The sequence below is a fragment of the Octodon degus genome, unplaced genomic scaffold, assembly GCF_000260255.1.
Source record: "Octodon degus isolate 3935 unplaced genomic scaffold, OctDeg1.0 scaffold00071, whole genome shotgun sequence".
Taxonomy (NCBI): Eukaryota; Metazoa; Chordata; class Mammalia; order Rodentia; family Octodontidae; genus Octodon; species Octodon degus.
The window spans coordinates 4,181,073-4,202,469 of NW_004524647.1; the positions used below are offsets into that span (position 1 = coordinate 4,181,073).

A 21,397-nucleotide genomic window follows, 5' to 3' on the forward strand; every position below is an offset into this window, starting at 1 on the left:
AACAGCCTAGGTTATATGGTAATAACAATAAGCTTCTCTTCTGGAGAATTAACAACCTAAGTTTGCAGACCAAAAATTAGAGAAAAAGGAGGGCCGCAAGGAAAGCCAATGTTTTGGCCCTAGCCTTCCAAGGTCAATTAAGACTCAGGACATGAAAACTTGTACTGTAACATCTATAACTCAGTTGTGTCCCAAATTTTCTGATCAAGGAGATTGTGGGGCCAAAGAGGAAAGTGATCGATGATGTAGAGTGTGCCTAAGGAGAGTCACCTGGAGAGAAAACATTCTCTCAGGATTTCACAGAGAGCACATTGGCCAAGCAATGGCTGTGGCTCATCCACATGGCTGACTCTGACAAAGGATCTACAATCTGAGGTACAGGGTCTCAGGATAAATCCTGAGGGGATTTCACTGACTTTATCAGATCCAAAAGCTACAACTCTTGTTACATAGGTCCTACTTTATCTTGGTTTTAACCATCCAGCAGAAAAGTATAAAAACAAAATACAAGAAATAAAGCCATGTTCTTATGTTAAGCTGTAGGGAATTCAGGTCAGCAACTTCTGACATTGCCAGTCAAGTGGAAGACCCGATACTATTATGGACTACTGGACTCTTTTGGAATATTTTGCTGAGTTCACACATCTATAATATTTAAATGATGGAGCTAAACAAAAAAAAGGGGATATAAATGAATGACCATTTTGTATCTATGTATTCAAAATGGTTAGGATAGATATATAGCTACATTCTCTTAATTCAAGGAATAGAGGCATTTATTGTAGTAATGTTTATAAATAGGATATCATGTTTGCATCTTGTACAACAAATAACTACTAGGAAGGCAGTATGCAATGTGTTAATTATTGGAACTGTCTTACCAATTCGATTTGAAATTGTCTCATTGCTATTTATTTCTCAATAAAATTATGGAAAAAAAGAAACTAAAATTAAAAAAAAAAAACAGGTATGATGGCACACCCCTGTAATCTCAGTATTGGCAAGGCTGAGACAGGAGCATCCCTACGAGTCTGAGCTGCATATGAGACCTTGTATCAAATAAATAAATAATTAAGTAATTAAGTAATTAAAACATTTACTTATTTTAATCAGGAGGACAATAAAATGTCTTCATTTGGTACACAAAATCTACGAGGAGGTATCATCACAAATCCAAGTAATTTGAGATCCTTTATTAATATACTAGAAATACTGGTTTTAAAAAGTAACTAGGAAAATATAAATTGCTAAGGCCAACTAGAAATGGTAGAGCAGTAGATTAGCTCATTATCACAGAAAATATTAAAAAATTATAAATAATTATATTTAATAAGGTGTTTGTGTACCATTCTTATGGAAAATTTCTCAGAAGTTTACTGAATACATGAATTATACTAAATAAGGAGTTCCATAGCATAGATAAATATTATTTTCCAAAACCTATTATAATGTATACATGAGTATACAAAAACCTGTACTCTATAGACCAAATTCCTTTCTAATATAGGAAGAAACATTCTAAGCAAAATGATAGATTAGGGTAGGCCAAATAGCTCAGCAGATTAAAGCACCTGCAAGCACGCCCAGGGGCTGGGGGTTCGATTCCCTGGCCTGCCCTGCCAGCTCCATCCCTGGGGCATGCTGAGATGGCAATTGAGACTGGGCGTAGTGGCACATGCCTGTAATCCCAGCACTTGGGAGGCTGTAAATAGAAGAATCACTATGAGTCTGATCTAGTAGTGAGACCCTGAACACCCTGTAGACCCTTCCCTAAAATACAGAAAAAAAATGATAGGAGATTAAAAAAACCCCTATACATTGAATAATTATATTAGGTTAAGTGGGCTTTATCTATTAAAATAATAATAGTCTAGAGACTATTTCACTGATTGAAAATCCTGGCTCTAAATAATGAAGACAATAAAAGTTTTACATGAGAGTTAAGTGTGTCTCTGGGCATCTATGTGCATATCAGCAGAGATTCCTGACTGAAAGAAATGGAACATAAGCCATGCGGATTCCCCTGGTTTCATCTCTGGATAGGCCAGACTAACAGGAAAGAAGCTGAAGGGACTAAGAACATGGAAAAACTGAGTAACCAGGTGTTTAAAGTCCTTACATGAGAAAAAGCAGCTTAAAATTAGCAGAGTAGATATACACAGAAACACTTTTTTTTTTCTTGAAACATTTGAAAATGTTACCAGGGATATGTCTTTAGGCATCTCTGTGACTCTTGTATGTTTGTCCTGTCAGAATGCTGAAGCAGCAGAGCTAGCTCAGGCAAGCTGGAGGTTGCCAAGTAGCACCAGAAGACTCTGGATGTCTAGTGCCATGGGAGAGAGAGATGTGAGGCCAAAGACTTACCCTGAAGTTCTCCTTTACCTCTGTCTATATCTGGGCTATGTGGCAACTCTCTGTACAATGAAAAGCTCCATGTGGAAGTAGAGAAAACCTTCTTGAGGAGCAGGGCTGCTTGGTGAAGAGAGTGGTTGCATCCAAGTAACTATACAAAAGCCTGTCTGCTTTGTGGCGCATTCTCCCCACCCCCTTAGATTGCAGCAGGTGCCATTCTTTATGGCTTGGGCTTCTGCTTGTTCTTGTAGGTGCAAAACATCAGCCAAGCCAGAAAATGCTCCTAGGAGAGTCTCTACCCATGAGAAAAATCACACGGCACCGAAAAGGCAATGTATGGTTTAGAATGGGCCCTAGACATAACAGGGGCATAATAAACATCATAAAAAATTAAGGCAAAATGTAATATTGGAAGTATAGTACATGAAGAGGCAAGCTGTTCCACAGAACCAACTACAGATGGAAAATAAAAATTATGAGTTAATATATAGAGCCCAGGAGAAAGTTTGAATATCAGCAAAGATACTTTGTGCAGGCAATTTAGTTATTTTATGAAAGGCCATGTATAGGGACTTGAATAATAAAAAGAATAGCATGTTTCTGGATGATACATCCTGACACTTTTACTAAGGCAGTTACTTCCTAATGACTGTAAAAATTAAATGTAATCCCAACATAACAGTGGACAATTTAACATCTGGATGGAAAATTTATTTTACACAATAAAAAAATCCAAATAGAGGGCCAATAGGGCCAATACACTGTTAAGAAAGGAGCAAAGATGATGCTATCAGAGTAAAAGGGGTTTTATTTGGCTATTTTCCATTTATTTATTTATTTATTTATTTATTTCATTTTTACAAGAGAATACAAACTAGTACTAAAAAAGAAAAATATTACAGATGATAGAGGATTTCACTAAACAAAATAATGTTTGACAGTATTTGTTTTATTGCATAGTGTTGTCTTCCAATTAGTTGTTCAGATTACAGATATATGCATACAAAATTGCAAAAAGACAAATACATTAGAATAAATAAGAACAGAGAAAAAGGAAAAGAAAAAGGAAGACAAAAAATATTGAACACTACTTGCTCCTCTCCACAGACCAGGAGAATCCACAGTTACCTGAGCCACGCTGCTTGCATACCTAGATGTAGCTCTTTCCTTCACTCCCTCTCCTGTCTTCCTCATCTCAGTAATTCCTTCCTTTTGAACAGATTCATTCTTTTTTTTTTTTTTTTTTTTTTTTTTTTTGCATTTTTGAGACAGGGTTACACTGTGAAGTTTAAGCTGGCTTTAAACTCACTTTGTAGTCCAGCCAGGCCTTGAACTCAGGGTGATCCTCTTGCCTCAGCCTGCCAAGTGCTGGGATAACAGGCATGTGCCACCATGCCTGGAAGAGTAAGATTTTTTTTTTTAAATTTTAGTGAAGGGTCTATAGGATGTTCAGGGTCTCACTACTAGATCGTAGTGATCTGCCTGTTTACAGCCTCTCAAGAGCTGGCATGCACCACCATGTCCAGCCTCAATTGTCATCTCAGCGTGCCTTGGGAGTGGGGCCGGCATGGAAGGCCTGGAGATCAAACCTCTGCCCCCTGCACCTGCTTGCAGGTGCTTTAATCTGCTGAGATATTTCGCTGGCCCAAGAGTAAGATTTTTTTTAAACATACTACAAAGAAAGCTGTAAAAAGAAATAAGAAGAGAGAAAGCATAATATTTTTGCAGAGATATTTATCAAAGGAATCAAATCAAATAAAGAGCCCCAAAACAAGCTTGTGTGAATGTGTGGAGAGCTAAGTGAGTAGAACTGTTTAAAAAAAAAGAACTATTTAAGAGAAATGATCTTCTGTGTCACAAATTTCCAGTTTAAGTAAAAATCTAAAAATGAAAGAATAAAACTAACAAGTAAAAATGTAAATGAATACCTTTGACATCTAAGGTAAAAGACATTGCTTAAAACAGGTCTAGTCATCACAAACCATAAATAAAAATTCTGGTGGGTTTTATAATACTAAAATAAGAATTTCTGGCAAGTATTGGGTGCATTGTGATCTGTGGCATGAACGAGAAGCAAATGTGTAGCGACAAGAGACTGAGATTTGAGCACTGTTTCAGCAGGTAAGTAACCTAATAAGGATGGGGGCCAGGGAGATAGCTCTGTAGAATAAGCACTTGCTTTGCAAGTGCAAGGTCTTGAGTTTAATCACCGGTACCACAAAACAAACAAACAAACAAACAAACAAACAAACAAACCCCTACTGAGGATGATCCGCAGACCTAGATGGAAAGGGCTGGACTGGCTACGCCCAGTATTAATTCACTGGGGCCTGGTGAGAGGTTGAGAATTTCAGCTTGCATGGACCGGTATGTATGTAATAGGGACATGATGGATTGATATTAGGATTTTAATTACAACCAAATGGGTTACTTTTCTAGACACCCAAGGAAATATAAAAATGTTCTTTATCCTGTTCTTTGTGTGTCATATACCAAAAAACCAGGTGTAAATTCTAGACCCCAATTAAAAAAAGAAGAAAACAGAGGCCACTTGAGTCCTCACTGCTAGCATGCAAAGCCCCTGAGAGCAGTCTCATCTGTTCGGTACACTTTCATTTCCCAGCTGCCTAGAGCTGTCCAACATGGAGCCTCTCACCACCTGTGGCTTTTGGACACTTACACTGTGGTCAGTCTGAATTAGACTGTGCTGCAAAGCAAAATATACCCTGACTTGGGAGCTTTGATGTAAAAAGTTTTACTAATATCATCTTTCTAATGCAGCACTGGAGATGAAGCCCAGAGCTTTCTCACTGAGCTCCATCCCCAGGCTTTCTTATTTTTTGTGACAGGGTCTTGCCAAATCACTAAATTGCCAAGATAGAGACTGAACTTACGATCACCCTGCCTCAGCTTCACAGGGTGCTGGGATTATAAGTTTGAGTATTATGTCTGAGAAGCACTATTTTTGTTACTTACTTATTTTCTTCTACGTTTATTAATGTGGTGACTAGAAATGTATAAGTTCCAAATGGGGCTTGTACTGTATTTTTGCTGAACACCAAGTACTTGTCCAGAGCAATGCCCATATATCATTAGCAACCTTAAAGACATGGAATTAAAGAATGAATGAGTGAACTAGTTCAAGTGAGTCATTTAACTAGCGAGTGGCCCACTTTCTCCATTCCTTGTCCTGTCTTATATCCTTACCTATAACTGAAAATATTCTATAACTGAGGAAAGAGTGGCTTCAGGGAGAGGGGCTGAAGAAGTTTCCAAGGAAGAGGAACAATGAACTGGATACTATCACCTGAAAATAGTCCTTTGCAGAGCAGTTCCTGTGAGGCAGCTCTCCTACTAAACCTACCCTACAACTCCATGTAGGACTGCTATTTCAGTTTATAGATGATAGCACTGGTAGTCATAGAGGTCAACATCATGGTACAAATAAGTACGAAAGGAAAAATGATCCTGCCTGCTCTGGCCAAGCCAGACCTTCCTGTCAGCGTAATCTGATTGTGAGTCTCCATGCTCGCTGTCCGCGGTTTGGTGGCATGTGACCTGCAGAATGGACCTCTGTGCCTTGCACCTTTCTCCTGCTGTTTCTCTGTCCAGGTGTACCCTCACCCAACTGGAACGCCACAAGCTAAGTAATGGTTTGTCACATTTGGGACTTGTCAATATTGCTACATTTATTGTTTCTTGTCTGTGCCCTTCCAAAGACATGAGTAGGTAGGTTTTCTATCTTGTTCACTGGGGAAGATTTTAGCAAATAAATGGAAATGCCTGGTATGCAGGCAGTGCTTAATAAATAACCGCTACCTGGATTGATGATGATCAACGTCCCAATCAGAACTAATTGCTCTTGGGTCTACTTTGGTGGAACGCTTGCACTTTCAACAGTGCTCATGCCAATTTGCATCATATTATAATTAGCTCTTTTTGCATGTCTCACCATACCAAGCTTATAAACTCCTTGTAGATTGGATTAGATCTCAATCAATCTTGTGTCTATTCCAAAGCCATTCTCAGTATTTTTCCATTTAAAATTTTTTTTCTCCCACTGCAAACTGTTAGCTGTGTAACCCACTTCCAGCGCTACCTTCCATCATACTACGTTAACACATGCATATCCATGTTTATTTTTTCTATTTTTTCATTCTACAACTGTCACATACATTGATTTATTCAAAATATTTATTGAACAGCTAAAAGTGCAGAGGCAATTAAAATGAAATGAGCCATATACACAAATAATAGCAATATGTACAGTTCACTGAATCACAGCAGTTAAAGGAAAAAAAGTGCTTTAAGAAAAAGATATCTTCCAGCCTGGAAGAGGGTATGAGTGGCTAATCTGGAAAGGGGATTGAGATTAAAATAGAAGACTTCAGTCTGGATTGTTGATCATACTCAGTATGGACTACTGTTTGTCTCTCCTTCTCACTTCTCCCCATCTTTGGGCTTAATTTATCAGTAGTGCCCATGACTGTTCAATGTGCTTTTTCTATACTTGCTTGAGCTTTGATGTCTTCTACAGAACTAGGTCCTTTTGGTGTTTTAGGAGTCTTTTCCTGTTTCTTGAAGGATTCTTGCCCTTTTGATCTTGGCGTTGATGGTTGTGAGTCTTTTCCATTCTGGTTTGATTTTTGTGCATTTTTGGCTAGAGAATCTTGTATCAATTTCTTCATTAGAGATTTTTCTTCCGTTTCTTCATCATCCTCATCATCTTCATCAGCAGCAAGTTTTACTTTTTTCTGTGGAATCTTGCTGTCACCTCCAGGGGCAGATCTCTCTTCAGATATTCTTAGGAGTTTCACATCTTCTTCCTCTTCCTCTTCCTCTTCCAACTCTGCATCTTCTTCCATAGCTACTAAATGCTGTCCACTAATATGCACAGCCCTGAACCACACTTCAACCTTAAGACAACAGGTGGTGTAATTTCAAAGTTCCCAAGGGAAACCATTGGCTGTGCAGACATTTTCAAAGTTGCCAGTGTTACTTTAATTGGACTGCCTTCATAATTCATAGCATCTGCTTCAACAAGGTGCAATTCAGCCTTTGCACCAGCCCCTAAACTGACTGTTCTTAATTACAACTGATGCTCATTTTCACTGTTATCCACCTCAAAGTGGTAATCTTCGTTGGCCTTTAGTTCACAACTGAAGAGATAGTTCTGGGGCCTCAGGGGGCTCATGTCCATATCCACTACATCTTCCATGGAGTGGTGGCACTCACTTAGGTGGGAGAGAACAGGGATGGAAGTGAATGAACTGCTGCTCCACAGAATAGACATGCAGGATGAACTCATGCCAGGGCATATCCATGTTTATAGCAGTATAATTCACAATAGCTAGGCTCTGGAATCAGCTTCTCTGTGCAATAGCAGACAGATAAACAAGATATGATGCATCTGCATGATGGGATATTAGCCAAAAGAAGAATGAAATCATGTCATTGGCAGGAAAATGGATGGGTCTTGAGACGATCATGTTATGTGGAAAAAATCAGACATATAAAGTTAAATACAGCATGACCTCTTTTACACGAGAAAGCTAAAATATGACTAAATTAAAGAATGAAATAAAGGAGAGATGATAGGAAATAGAAAGGTAGATCTTCTGAAGATAGGGAGGGGATCAGGAAAAAGAGGAGAAGAAAGCAGAGTAAAGGGATCCAAAATGATCAACACACCTTCCAATTCCCCCACATGAATGTAACAATTATGTACTACAAATATACACTAGCGAACAAAACAAAACACAAAAAGTGCAACCTTCATTTTGCCTGGAACTATAATGCATCTTATTTTCCTTACAGCAGACAATACCCATATGACAATTCTGGCTACATCCAACATAGTTTTCTCCAGAGGTTTTTACTTTTCTGATCTAAGAGACAGAAGGCTTAATTGGACATGCTTATCTCTTTCTTCTTTTCTTAAATCAAGGTGTAAGGCACTAAGCTAAAGCACCTCATGATAAGATAGTAAGCAAGAGACATAAGCCAACACCAAGGTGGCAGAATAAAGGAAGACAGGATAACCCCACCAAGTACCTGAGCTGACCAGTATTTGCCTATCTCTAGACTTCTTGTTATATGGAAAAACAAAACCATACTTGCTTTATTACTCTTTGATAGATCTTTTCTGTTATAGTTTAGCCAAAATGATCCTTTAGTTGTATGTGGCATATTTATCTGGCACACATGTATGTTTTATACTGCTGTGTAGATTTTTGATAAACTCACTATATTGTTTTGAAAAAGTAATAGCTACAAAAGTTTGAAACATGAAGAGATGGGATGAGTAGAAGCTAAAAGAGACAGCTCTCAGCCACATGCTGAAAGAAGAGGTGGGCGTTGGAAGCAGGTCTCTGAAGATGCCAAGCTCCGTGCTTGTGACCTGCTGAGGCTGCTTCATAACAGGGTGCTTGTGCTTCTGCTGGAGCCCATATCCATTGATCTGATAGCGATGTGGGTGGGGGCCTCTCACCACTGCCCGCTGAAGATGTCATCCTGGAGGAACACACTTTTGTGGTCTCAGTTGATAGTGTCTTACTTCCTAAGATGATTTTGCAACCTGTAGGCACAACACTGTCTGCCTTTCTCAGTGCTGCTTCAAATGCCACTTGGGCACATCTCTCACCATCCTTCTTTGATCTTGGTTATTTGCCCAACCAGAGAGAAGAATACGCTTTCTGTGTGTTTGAGGAACATTAAGGAGCTTGAGCATCAATGACTGGAGTAGACTGAGAGGGAAAGGAGGAGGCAAAGATAATGATATAGAATGAGGAACTTGTTAAGTCCATAGAAACCTTGATAAGGATTTTAGTGTTATTCTCTGGGTGACAGTAACTGCCTGGCCTTGAGTGACTGATATTAAAAGAATTACACTAACTTATGCATGGATAAAACACTTTCTGTAGACATATGGCTTGATCTTGGGTTATAGAAATGGAAATGGTAAGAAGTGACATGTCCTTGACATATTTTGAAATTAGAGGCCAGAAAAGTTCCTAGTGGATTGGACATTAGGTTTGAGGAAAAGAGAGTAGTCAGGGGTGGGTCTAAGGATTTGTACTGTATTGCACCATATTGGTGCCATTGGTTGTTTTTTGAGAAGACAGACCATATAAAGAAGCATGTCTGCTGTGGAGAGCGATGCATGTTAAGCAAGTGGTTTTCATAGACTAATTATGAATGATTATTTGATGACTATGTGAGGATGTGGGGTAAAGAGAATGCAAATTCCCAAAATGCATTGCCCCAAATGACACACTAAACAATTTCTATACACCTGAGTCCAGATGACAAGGTATCACAGGAAACTAAAAGAGTTAAGAAACACATTCAAAGACAAGAACAATGATGTGTTAGGCATTACAATCAGACACCCTAAGATTTAGCTTTTTAATCTTAATTGCATCACCAATACATCCGTAGGTTATCAAGAACTTGGTAATGTTTGGCCAACTATCTCAGCCTAAGTAATGTACCAATTTAATGCAGACAATAAAAAACCAATCTCCTTTATGATTTTCTCCAAAACAAACAAAAATATGCACACACATATAAACATTGTTGCCATGCAGGACAGCATTGTAACAAGTGGCAAAGGGCTCTAGGGAACTGATTGCCCCAAGTGATCCTGCTACTCAGGTCTGAATACTGGTTTTGATGCTTAATAGCTCTATTAACCTCTTTGAAAATGGGAAATATAGGCTGTTAAGGTCATTCAAAGAGATAAGCCCTGTAAATCTCTTAGCAGAGAGTGTGATACACAGTATCAGTGCAATAAATATTGGTTAGCTTTTTCCCTTAAATTCACAAAAGTGTGAAATATGGGTACACATAACCCACTGAGCACATCAAGTTCTTCCCTATGCACTGAGAAGCTTATGAGCACACACTGTAGTGAATCTATATGTATAATATGCACACAAACACACACACATAATTTTACTTAAAATTTCCCATTCCTTCACTGCCCATCTTGCCTTTCTCTGTACTTGAACATGCCTTCAAAATGTTTTTAAGAATGAAAAGATTTTCTCTTTCTTTTAAAACCTTGCTGTTACTGTTGACGCCAGCCATGGTTCACAGCTGGCTGTCCTGAAAATGAGTGACAAATACCCTTAGCAAATCACTTTCTCTAAAAATAGACCTGCCCAAAAGATCTGTAGCTTCAATTTCTATTTCCATACACTTTAGAGAGAAAGAAATCCATTCTTTTAGAGACTTAGTGCTAATCTATCACAAGCAAGCAAAGTGACTCAGTGAACATGAACAAATCTCTCTCAAGTTCACAGAATGTCCTAGTTTTACCTTGTCTGTTTATTGGATTTATATAAAACAGAAATGTAAGGCTGACAGACTTTACCAGATAGTGCCAGTTGAATGTTCATTCTGTTGGGTTTTATGGAGTCATTTATAAGAGTAGTCTGCCTTAGTAATTTAATGCGTGACTTGCTCTCTCTACTTCTCTAAGATCCACATGGATGAATTTAGTGGATACAAGATAACTTTCAAGTCATAGAATCAGTGTAGAATCAGGTGGGTTGTTCTTATCACTGCAGGCCAATTAATCTTTTCATAAAATAATTTTCCAGCAGATCGCTTGGCTCTCTGAGTCAAGGACAAGTAATTTTACATCATCTATACTGCTGATTGTGTGTGTGTGTGTGTGTGTGTGTGTGTGTGTGTGTGTGACAGAAAGAATAACAAAAAAATGCAACAGCACCAAAACAGTCTTTTTCATATTGGGAATCTCAGTACTGTTAGTTGAATGCCAATAAAGACTAATTCTATTTACCTCCTTATGATCTTTTATGAACACATCAACTAAAGCTTTATTTGAATTACTATGCTCCACTGATTTGGATAGGGAAAGGAGCATTTAGGCAAGATCTTAAATGAAGTCATTAACAGATCTTCAAAAATCTGTCACTGATACACTTGTTCTGAATTTTCAAACTGAAGAATACTGAATTTGGAAGATTAAAAAATATGTCAAGCCTATTTGTTTATACTAGATGTTTTTCAGTAAAATCAAGGACAGCATATTTAAAAAATTTCATACTTGTGAACTTGATATTATTCCCTACCTGGCCAGAGGGAACTCTTTTGACACAGTTGCTTTTCTTTATTCTTTTTTTTTTCCCCATAATTTTATTGAGAAACAAATAGCAATGAGACAGTTTCAAACCAAACTGGTAGAAGAGTTTCAAATTAACACTTTGCATACATTCTTCCTAGTGGTTAATTGTTGTATAAGATGTGGACATGATAGCCTATTTACAAACATTATTAGAACAAATCCCTCTATTCATTAACAGAATGTAACTATCCTAACCATTTTGAATACACAGACACAAAATGGACACTCACCTGTATCCCCTTTTTTGTTTAGTTCCATCATTTGAATATTATAGGTGTGTTAACTCAGAAAAATATTCTAAAAGAGTCCAAGTAGTCCATAATATTATTGGGTCTTCTGCTTCACTGGCAATGTCAGAAATTGTTGACCTGAGTCCCCTACAGCTCAACATAACAGCATGGCTTTACTTCTTATATTTCATTTTTATACTTTTTTACTGGATGGTTAAGACCAAGATAAAGCAAGACCTATGCAACAAGAATTGTAGCTTTTGGGTCTGATAAGTTCAGTGAAATCCCCTCAGGATTTATCCTGAGACCGTGTACCTCAGATTGTAGATCCTTTGTCAGTGTCAGCCATGTGGATGAGTCACAGCCATTGCTTGGCCAATGTGCTCTCTGTGAAAGCCTGAGAGAATGTTTTCTCTCCATGTGACTCTCCTTAGGCACACTCCACATCATCGATCACTTTCCTCTTTGGCCCCATAATCTCCTTGATCAGAAAATTTGTGACACAACTGAGTTACATGACATTACAGTACAAGTTCTCATATGTCCTGAGTCTTAGTTGACTTTGGAAGGCTAGGGCCAAAATGTTGGCTTTCCTTGCGGCCCTCCTTTTTCTCTAATTTTGGTCTGCAAACTTAGGTTCTTAACCCTCCAGAAGAGAAGTTTATTGTTATTATCATATAACCTAGGCTGTTAAGCTTAACCTCACTATGTCTGAATATCAAACATTCTAGGCATAACATGGAAGAGGTATTTTTCATCAAGTATTGATATGTTGAACTTTAAGCCCTACAGAATATGATGAAAAACATTTAAAATTAGAATACATTTTAAAAATAGGCATAAAGCATTATATAATTCTTATGTTTACAAATAAGTAAAAAATCTAATCATATACAACCTTGAAGCAGGACAGTCCCATAACATTCCTTTTCCTGTTTCCTGCCTTCATTCACCACACCGTGTTTTCTGAACAATCATCTACCCGAGAGACAGCATAGCAGCAACTGGCATGTCATGACAAGCTGCCCATATTCAGAAGACCAGAATGACAGGCACCGAACATGAACCTACTATTACAAATTACAGTTGCTTTTCTTAACATGATTATCATTATCATCATGATTGCTACTTCATTATCTCCAACTCTAATACATGAAGGGAACCACAATACTCATTGTATGCAGCATTGGGTGACATAATTAAAGGCTAAGGGATACACACATAATCACTTATATGACTAGATTCAAGCATTAGAAAACTCGACTCAAACAATAAGAAAATTGTCTCATATAACATGAAGCTCTAATGCAAACAGACTAGGAATTAATATAACTCCAATGCAGGGGCCGAGGATTCAATTCCCAGGCCCGCCATGCTGGCCCTGCCCCAGGGGCACACTGAGACCCCTATTAAGACTGGGCATGGTGGCACATGCCTGTAATCCCAGCTCTTGGGAGGTTGTAAACAGGCAGATGACTAGTAGTCCGATCTAGTAGTAAGACCCTGAATATCCTGTAGACTCTTTCCTAAAATATAAATAAATACATAAATGAATAAATAAAAAATATAGCACCAAAATGATGTCAATAGGATTTGGTGTTTTTTCTATCATTTTAATTTTTTAATTTGTCTTCTTCATCCTAGCCTTAAGGCTGGCTTAGTTCATGATAAAAAATGGCTGCTGTTTGCAAATATTCAGCAGCAGAAGAGTAATGGCACCTTCTTCGTCTTTTTTTAAAAAAAAATATAATGAAAACTTTTTGCAGATCATCATTAGAATTTTCTCAGGTCTCATTGGCCAGAATTATAACAAATGTCTTTCCTAAACCAATGGCTCGCAAAGAGAATGGAATTATCATTAGAACAATTAGTATTTGGCTCTTTTGTTCTTGGGATGAAAATGATTGCTATGGCTTGTGATGCCCCCCCACACCAAAGCTTCGTGGAGCGATAGAGTGTGGCTGGGTCTAGAATGTGTGACACTGGAATTGATATGGTACAATGTTAGGATCAAGACCACTAGGATTATGGGTGTGAGTTCTACTTTCTTTGAGTAGCCTGGATAAGACAGAGGGGATAGAAAGAGCTGTGTTGAGCTCCTATTATTTGTTATCCTCTACTTATCCTAAACGTTTTCTTCCACAGTCCCTGTCTGCTATACCACCCTATCTTGGAGCCAGCCAATAATGGACTGAAATCTCTAGAAACAGCTCAAAATCTTTTTCTACTTTAACTTTAGGGGTTGGGTATCTTTTTTTAAGTGTATTTGGTGCAGGGTCTCACTATGTATCTCAGACTCATAGTGATCCTCCTGTTTTCAGCCTCCCCAGTGCTGGCATTACAGGCATGCACCACCATGCCCAATCTCTGTTGCCAGCTCAGCACACCTGGGGGTGGGGCTGGAGCCACAGATGGTGTCAGGGATCGAACCCTCAGTCTCTGCACTTGCCAAGCAGGTGCTCAGTCTGCTGAGCTAACTCGCTGGCCCCTATGTTGGACATCTTGTCTCAGTAATGAGAGAAAATTAACTAAGGCAATGATTTTATTGCAAGGGGTTGGATAGCAGAACAATATGGTCATTTTACTTTAAAGGAGAAAGAGCAGTTGAAAGCTGTGGGATATGCAAATAACAGGGTCTTCTATGCATACAGAGACCCCTGGGGGAGATGACAATGACTGGACTAATGGTAGAAGAAAGAGCAGGAGAGAAGAGGAAAATTTGGACAAAAAGATGATGATAACCAGGACTCTAGAGTACTGCATGGCCTGTGAACATGGTGGAATGGTTCACTCCATAGCTTATATTACATGAGAATGGCAATGGGCTAGTCACTCAGATGATTCCTGTGTTATGTTATGAAAGATCCCATTCTAGCACAAGGAGTGTGCCTGGAATTGACCTTGGAGAAGGAGGCTCACATGCTGTGGACTTAGAAGAGTGACAGAGCAAAGGTCTGAGTGGTTGTCAGTTCCTGAGAGCATCCCTTGGCTTGACCTGCATGGAAACAAGGATTTCAACTAGAGAGCTTCGAGGAAACAGCTTTTTCCCACAACCAGTAAGAGTGGAAGAGGACTCTACCACTTAAATGAGACTGTAACTGGGAACAACTTAATTTCATTCAACTAAGGTGGGAAGCAGAAGGGCCAACTAAACTTTACTCAGATTCTAGGTCAGAAACTGAAATGAAAAAATTCATATTGATTTAAGTTTCTTATTTTTTGGTTTTGTATTATGCTGCACAAACAAACAACCTAAATATATCCACTTTGAATTGTCCAGTGAGTGAAGAATATATTTCTTTAACATAAGGAAGGCTCACTGAAGGCTCATGTCATCTAGTGTCACCTAAGTGAAACACGATGGGGTTCACGAGGTTGCTCCTCCAAAGGTATTAAAGGCTTCATCAAATGTACAGATACTGTCCTTCCTGGGTATTTTCCTGTGAAGATGGTGCTCTGCGGCTGGCCTGTCATTTGGCTGAAGCTGCTAATGAAATGGAATTCTGAAGCATTATGACCTCCTAGTTCTCACCCCCAAATTATAGCCCTCCTCATTATGGTGTCTGGCTTGCTCTGCCTAATTAGAATCTGGGGAAGATACACCCAACAGGGTACCTCTGAGCACCGTCAGGATTAACTGTCGCATTCATACAGCAGAAAAGGTCTTGTATTTTGGTGTGTGCTTAATGTTTTGTTTTAGTTTTCAAAGTAAAACCAGCTTTATCAATATTGTGCTATTAGTGGTATATAATTCAGTCCTTTTTAGGCTTAAAAATGTCATGTAACTGTTCAGCTAGACTCTATCAGCAATTTTATTTAGTGAACATACAGTTTATGCTAGGTACTGTGCTAGTAACTGACATGTGTTTTTTTCATTTAAATTTATGACAACACTGAAAATGAAATAATGTAAGTCCCTTTTGATTTTAAAGAGGTTAAAAAATGTGCTTAAATAATCACTTTTGATTGGCAGACTCAAGAATCAAATCTAAATCCACATTTCTTATTTTTTCATATATGAATTTTTGTTATTCTCTAAAGTTGTTTCCAGGTACCAGATACACTGTGATAGACATGATATTATAGCAGGAATTGGTAAAATTTTGCTCTAATAAGCCAGATAGGCATTGGATTAAGCTTTGAGGGCTGTACGATCTGTCACAGCTATTTAATTCTGACTTACAGCATGAAAAAGACCATAGATAATATGTAAATTAATGAGCATGACTGTGGTATAAAATTTGATTTATTAAAAAAAGAAGAACAGTGAGTTAGATTTGGCTTATAGGCTGTGGTTTGGTGATCCTTGGTCTGGACAGAACAATGATTTTATAACTCATCAAGGTTAGTGGAAAAAGATGTGCCCATGGCCAGGTATGGTGTAGCATGACTATTAATTCCAGGAGCCTGGGAGGCTGAGCAAAAGGATCACAAATTTGAACCCATCCTGAGGGAGACCCTCTCTCTCTTTTTTTTCTTTTAGTAAAATTATTTTATTGCTCAAGCTGCCCTAGATTTGGGCATTTGGAAATCCTCTAAGTTGGCTCCTCTTCTCGTTAGACACAACACCATCCTTCTGTGAGCCTTTCTTCACCTGGCACAGAAGATATTTGAAGCCATTGTGCTCTCTGCCTCAGGCTTCCTGGAATTAGCATTTCTCTAAGAAACCCTGTCTGGTTCCTTTCACTGGACAGTGATATTCAGAACTGGCTTTCATTTTCCAGTTATTTAACCTTTGTACACACATCATTTCTGAATTATTAAAGCAGATCCAGGTTTACTAACTAAAGTACAGTAGTTGTGTACAACATTTCAGGTTGCTTAACTGTTTTCATTTGTTATGCCCTCTGGTGTCACTGTTATTGGTAATACAGTGAGGCTTATGTTTTATTACTTATATTCCATTTGGGTCTTCCTTGACTATTGTGCTGATTGGCTTTAATTATATATTTTGGATAGTGAAACATTATGATAGTGTAAGAGCTCGAGCTGTGTACAGAAGCAATATTACAAGGATGTCGCTTCTCTGTAATCTTTACTACCCATTTCAGTCTCTTGTTTTGCCGTTCTGATTCTACTAACTCTCCACAAGTAAACTAATCTCATGAGTTTCTGGTTTAGCTTTCCAGAATGTTTCTTTTATTTTTTTTTGTTTGAGTTATTCATTTATTATTCTTTTAGTTGCTATAGCATCCATCATCATATACCATATTATATTCCTGGCATTAATTTTTGGCAACATTTCCTGTTTTTATTTTTCAATCTTGATAAGTATTTAACAACTTTACTGTCTTTTTTGAAGAATAGATTAATGCACCTTTGCTTTTCATATTGTTTCATTTTTAATTATGATGATTTCTACATTTACCATTAATATATAATTGCTACTGATTTATTTCTAGTGGCTTTCTTGTTCTATTTTCTTGAGATGGGAAACTTGATTATTCATTGGATATTTTTCCTCTTTTCCAATAAAAGAGTTAATGCTATTAATTTGTCTATCAATAATGATTAGTCATATCATCCAGATTTTCTCATATTGTGTTTTTATATTTTCCAATTCTATTTGTTTTTTGTTTCTTTTTTTCCCACTTCTATAGACTTTATTTTACCAGAAATCATGTCCCAGCCCTAATAGCTTTTGCCACATTGCTTGCTATTTTCCTCTCAACTCTGATGTTCTCTGCAGTTGCCCAGGAATCTTTTTCTTAAGTACACTTTTTTTTCCAATTTGTTCTAATAGTGTTTATAAATAGGATATCATGTTTACATCTTGTACAGCAATTAACCACTAGGAAGAATGTATGCAATGTGTTAATTATTGAAACTGTCCTACCAATTTGGTTTGAAACTGTCTCATTGCTATTTGTTTCTCAATAAAATTATGGGAAAAAAATAAAGCATACTATATTCCGACCTTGTCTCTTTAAAGACAAACAAATTATAAAAGGAGGTAGACACATAGCTCATACTGGGCCCAATCCCAAGTAAGTTCCCCACTATGAGGTCGGGAGAAAAGAATAAAGAAGTCCGGAGGAGGAGGCAGAAGAGAAGGAGTAAGAAGGATAACAATCAGAAACAACTCTGAGTGACTTGGATGGGGATATGAGAGTTTCCCATCAGTTGCCTGAGGCATTTGCTGGGACTGTGCCACTGGTCAGCATCTCCTTCTGTTCACTCATTTGTTTTTCTCGGTTCCTTTCAAGACTTGTTCCCACAGCCCATCTCAGTCAATTCTTGTGGGTAAACATCTATCTGTGTTTGAGATGACGTAAGCAAAATGTTAACTTGACATACCAAGTAGAAAGAAGGGTTGAGAAAGAAGGCTTTGCAAACATAGATCACAGTAGTTTATAGTACTGTGTGGACTGTGCCAGTAGAGGTGGAAAGTAGAGGAAAAATGCGACAGTTCTTGGGTGAGAAGGAAGACAGAGCAGAATGGAAGGACAGGGAGTTTATGTAGTTCACAGTTGTTGAGTGTGGTTGTGGTTTAGGAACTAGCTAGCTATGAGGCTGATAGGAAGGCAAGGGCAGACCATGACAAGCCTTTGACGAGCAAGCAGGTCTACATCTGAAGATGGAGCAGCAGCCTAGAGGCCACTTGGGCAGCAAGGGGACTCTTCACCTTATGACACGAGAAGTATAAGGTGCACTAGACTCTGTGGAGAGGGCTATGGGAACTGTGCCTTCTGGGAAGTACCTGCCTCAATGAGTCGCCAGGCAGAGGAACTGTGCAGGTTCTCAGAACATGAGGGAACAAGAGAGCTTGGTTGTCTCTGAAGTTTTCAGAGAACACAGAAGAAAGTTAAGGGACTAAGAAGCTGGCCCAGTAAGCAGCATAGCAGGCTTCCGGATCAGTGGAGATAAGCTGGAAGTGGCGGGGCTGGCTCTCGATCTAGGCAAGGGTGACACTGGGTGACAGCTTATATGAGGTGCTCCTCCACTGAGGTCCCCCATGAGTTGGCGATCTGATGATTCTCTCTGCACTGGTTATCTGTGTGGAGCAGTACCCTCACTAGGGTAGTCACAGTTAAATGTACCAGGACTCTAGGAGCCAAGAGGGAGGAAGGTTGGGGTTTGAAACTGTGGACAAAGGCATAAAAGAAGTGATTCCTGTGAGCTGTTTTGCTGGCACTAGTTTCTTCTTGGAGCCCAACGAGAACTTTATTTATTTCTTATATTATTTTTTATTGATACTGGGTCTTGCTATGCAATTTGGACTCATAATGATCCTACTCTGTCAGCCTCCCCAGTGCTGGGATTATAGGTGTGCACCACCATGGTGCTCCTGGGATTCCTGAGCTGGCACAGCATGTGGTACCTGGATCCTTGTGCTTGACAGGTGGGTGCTTAGTTAGACCACCAGGGTAACTCCCCAGCCCTAGAACTTTAAAACACTATCTATCCTTTCCTATTTCAGTTTTTAAAATAAGCAATTCAGATCATATAAGTGTGTGTGTAATGAATAAAGGAAATAACAGCATCACCAATTTGTACACAAAAACAAAAATCAATGCTAGTTTGGTATGTGTGATTCTAGGACAATTTCTGAGAATTTGTTAACGAAATATATTATTCATGTATTTTTTATATAGTTGAGTGTATAATTTTATCCTGTGACTTGCTGTATTTATGTCAGATTATGAGCATTTTACATACACATTTTATTAATATTTTTCTGTTTATTACACTTAATCACTATAATATTGATAGGAATTTAGAGCTGTCCTAATTATTTTATTATAAGCACTGTTACAGTGAATGTTATCATACATATATTCATATGCAGGTACATTTATTAATAGTACAATTAAAATAATATTTATGGTCTTTTATGGGCTGAACACTATGCCAGTACATTATGTACTATCTCAGGTAGTTTTCACAATAACCCCTTGAAGATTTCAATAATCTTTCATTGATTTCCACAAAAAGATAGTGGAATAGGCTTACTAATTTTCATTTTAATAAAAGTTTTATTGTTATAAGATTAGAATCAACTACAGTTTACATATTTACTTATGGTGGATTAACATCTTTTTAATATTGAGTGTTATCATCTAAAAATATCGGATGTTTGCATTTACTTTATAAATTTGCCTTCCCAAAATGTTTGTTATTTAGATTTCTATCACTGTGACAAAATAACCGATATAAACAATTTAAAGGGGGAGAGATGAGTTGTGGCTCATGGATTTGGAGGCTTTAGTCTATGATTGGCAGGGCGGCAAGCCAGAAATAGAGTAGAAAGGCATGGTATGGAAAAGATGGTCACCTTAAGGCAGCCAGGAGCAATGCAGGCGAGAAGGCCTGGAGGAAGGCAAACCAGACACAGCCTCCACTTGGTGACGTCAGAGCCCTCCTGACCCAGTCACTCCCCCACAGCCCATCAGCTAATGAGTGAGCCTTGTGCATGAGTTCAGACGGTAGTAGTGGTGTTTGAAGTCCCATCAATCATTGTTTGCATGTGTTGTCACACTGGACCACCATATTTCTTGTCAAAAATACACTTACATGAGTCACAGTTATTGTTGGTATACCAAAATTAATTGAGTTTGCATTTTGAGCTCATAGCATACTAAATTGTCTAATTAGTCATAAAAATGTCAAATGAGAATTTGAAATAGACTTTCCCGTAAGTTGCTAATAATGATAATTTTACCTCTGCTTCTAATATCTGTCCTGATTATTTTTGCTAACTTAGGAGTCCTAGGACAATGCTGAATAAAACAGGCAGTAGTGTTCTTTGTCTCATTTCTCACCTTATGTGGACTCATGATTTACAGTTCCTTGGGGAAGTTGCTACAGATTTTTGATGATCCCTTTTGATGAAATAATTTCAGTTGAACAGGAATCATCTTGATAATTAGGAGCTCCAGTTAATTCTGTATCAGTAGAGAATAGAGGGCTGGGGACATACAACAGTGGCATAAACACCTGCATGGCAAGCTCAAGGTCCTGAGTTCAATCCCTGGTACCCCCCACCCAATTTTTTAAATTTGCTATTTATTTGGTACAGGGTCTCACTACACAGCTCAGACTCTAGTGATCCTTCTGTGTCAGCCTCACTAGCACTGGGATTACAGGCATGTGCCACCACCCCCAGTTTTGGTGGCCAGCTCAGTGAGCGCAGTGTCCCAGGGCCAGCATGACATGTGGCACCGGGGATTGAACCTGGGTCCTTGCACTTGTCAGGCAGGCGCTTAGACTGCCAAGCTAACTCCTCAGCCCTGTTTTTCCTTTTGTAGGGTACTGTCTCCTTGTTTCTGACAGCAAGGAAATAATAGTTTCTTTGGTTTCAGATTAAGGAGTTATATTTTAAATATACTGGTGGTGTCTGAATACTTTTTCCCAGAGTTTAGTTTGTCTTTATATTACTGTGAGAGAGATCTACTGACTTTTTTCAGAGTCATCCACATGAGATGACCCTGGATTGCAGGTTGAATATGTTTTTTTTCTTAGAATCTGAAACCATGGCATCCATGACTTGGACTATCAGTCTGCTGCTTCTCTGACTCTCATTATAAGAAAGTCATTTGCTTTTTAATTTTGGGAAACATTTAGGGATTTTCTTCTACCCTTGTAGTTTACAAACATTACTTAATTCTTCTGTGTATACACAGTCCTTTTACTTTCCTTTTTCATTTTCCATGTATCATTT

General features: G+C 38.4%; 1 protein-coding gene and 1 pseudogene across 1 annotated transcript in view; both read right to left on the reverse strand.

Annotated features, from left to right (window-relative positions):
• Stac (SH3 and cysteine rich domain) overlaps positions 1-21,397 on the reverse strand; it is a 198,793-nt gene that overhangs the window by 146,338 nt on the left and 31,058 nt on the right. The window lies entirely within an intron of this gene.
• Positions 6,843-7,570, reverse strand: LOC101588501 (annotated as a pseudogene).